Genomic DNA, 2,641 nt, shown 5'->3' on the forward strand with positions numbered 1-2,641 from the left:
AACAACGATTTATAAAAGTTTTATTGTTGGTGGAACATACTACAACAATAGGTAGTAAAACAACGATTTATAAAAGTTTTATTGTTGGTAGAACATACTACAACAATAGGTAGTAAAACAACGATTTATAAAAGTTTTATTGTTGGTGGAACATACTACAATAATAGGTAGTAAAACAACGATTTATAAAAGTTTTATTGTTGGTGGAACATACTACAATAATAGGTAGTAAAACAACGATTTATAAAAGTTTTATTGTTGGTGGAACATACTACAATAATGGGTAGTACAACAACGATTTATAAAAGTTTTATTGTTGGTGGAACATACTACAATAATGGGTAGTACAACAAGGATTTATAAAAGTTTTATTGTTGGTGGAACATACTACATATTTCAACATAACATTGGTCTGTCTTCTTAACTTATGATTAGTACTAAACAATACAAGGTTTACATATTGTACAAAGACAAGACACGGGGATTAATTGTGATAGAAATGGCGTCAGCAGGTGACTTGATATAGGTAAAGGTCAAGTCAAGTGTATGAACGGTGAACAGACGTTGCCAATGCGGCTGCTGATGTTAGTAGGGCCATTATCGTGGTTTAGTGAAAGATCGCTTACTTAAGTGATTTTATAGTTTATAAACAGTCTCTTTCTTTGTAGTTTTGTTTCATGTTGATGATAACTTCTACGCATTTGACCTTGATTTCTTTGCGTTTTATTTCTAAGAAACGTGACGTTTGTCCTATGTATTTCTTTACACGTTCACAAGGGATACTGTATATATCCCGTTTTTGTTCTTTTGATAGGGATTCTTTCACGTTAGGTAGTAAGATGTTAACTTTACGTGAAGTTTTGAATCAAGTTTTTTCATCAGTCCTTAAACCATTCAAAGGGCTAGTAAATTTGTGAGCAATTTCTGGCACAAAAAGGAAAACAAATTCGTGTTATTTTGTGTTGTTGAAAAAATGAAAGGTTAGAGTTAACATTTTTCATTGTTTTTTGAAGTTTGATACAAGCCTTAATTATGATATTGGGGTTGAAACCTCTAGATAGTGTTATGTTCTGTGGGTATTTCAATTCAATAATTAAATCTTGTTTGTGGGTGTAAAGTACGTAGGTGAAGTAGGAGGATATTTTCTGTGACAGGTGGTGATTAGATCTTATGTGTGGTGACATGGTGACGGAATAGGGTTACCTGTATATACAGGTGGTAACTTTGGAAAACAACTGTTGGACTATATTTTATGTGTGAACATTATGACATTAATGAGTTTTATAACCCAGTGAAATTGAGTAGCGTCTCTTTCCTATGTCTCCCTACACTGAAGATATCGTCTATGTATCTTAACCAGATTTCTGGTTTCTTGATGTGTATGAATTTGTTTCCAGACTGTTCTTCTTCTACAACGGACATGTAGAGGGGAAAAGGAGGATCCCATCGATAATCCAATATTTTGTTTATAAAAGTGGCCTTCGTATACAAAACAAGTGTTATTTAAGCAGTATTCTGTGAGGTTTATGAGGTGTTCTTTTAAACAGCGTGAAGATTGTTCAACAGATATTGAGGTAAATAAAAATTTTGTGTCCAATGATATTAATATATCTCTGTAAAGCTGATCAGAATTTTAAATCCAGTCGGTCAGTGGGCTCCTCATCTCTTGATAAACATACAATTAGTTTCTCAAGGATCATCCCTCGCTAAACAAATACATGTTGTGGAATATATTCACTCTAGCGTCTTGATGGCTCCTGAAAACATGTGAAATGTGTAACGGTGTTAATACTAAACGTTGGAGTGATACAATTTTGTTATCTTGTCTCTGCCCACTACTGGTATTGAAACCCAATTTTTAGCGTCTTGAGCCTGTGGAATTACTGCTGTGCCACTAGGGGGCCCTGAATAAGATATTACTTTCTTATTTGAGTTTATTTACGTCTGTGACTTTCAAAAGTTTCCTTATTAAAGATTGCGACACAAAACTTGGAAAATATAACTTGTAAAATACATTTATCAAATCCTACTGAGATTAATTTTTAACCATTCAAATTTTCACTCATCTCCCTCGTTATATCAACCAAATCCTCACTCCTCTCCCTCGTTATATCAATCAAATCCTCACCCACCTCGCTTGTTTTATCAATCAACTCGTCCCTCAATTCATTTTATCAATCAAATCCTCACTCGTCTCACTTATTTTATCAATCAAATCCTCACTCATCTCCCTTGTTTTATCAATCAAATCCTCACTCCTCTCCCTCGTTATATCAATCAAATCCTCACCCACCTCGCTTGTTTTATCAATCAACTCGTCCCTCAGCTCATTTTATCAATCAAATCCTCACTCATCTCCCTTGTTTTATCAATCAAATCCTCACTCACCTTCTCCGCCATTACAACACTCTGCACCAGTATATCTTTGACGTAAGACATGGCGTATTCTCGTACTTCAGTTAAAGTAGGGTCTGTGTGTTCTCCATTCTGTTGAGGGGAAATACATATTTTGGTTAGTATAAACAAAAAAATTTTAAACAGATTTTCCGAACGAATGTGTGCAATACGTAAAAAATATATGACTTTACTGTATTTATAGAATCAAGATTCTGTGGTGTGCAACAGATAACTAAAAATATAT

The 2,641-nt window shown here is 34.0% G+C and overlaps 1 long non-coding RNA gene across 1 annotated transcript in view; it reads right to left on the reverse strand.

The window, feature by feature from the left end:
• Positions 1-2,487, reverse strand: part of LOC111089130 — a 5,521-nt gene extending 3,034 nt beyond the window's left edge. The window contains exon 1 of the long non-coding RNA XR_002613462.1: positions 2,389-2,487. This is a non-coding gene — a long non-coding RNA (uncharacterized LOC111089130). The remainder of the gene's footprint in view (positions 1-2,388) is intronic.
• Between the last annotated feature and the right edge of the window lie 154 nt (positions 2,488-2,641).

Source organism: Limulus polyphemus, unplaced genomic scaffold, assembly GCF_000517525.1.
Source record: "Limulus polyphemus unplaced genomic scaffold, Limulus_polyphemus-2.1.2 Scaffold5329, whole genome shotgun sequence".
In the NCBI taxonomy this organism is placed as follows: Eukaryota; Metazoa; Arthropoda; class Merostomata; order Xiphosura; family Limulidae; genus Limulus; species Limulus polyphemus.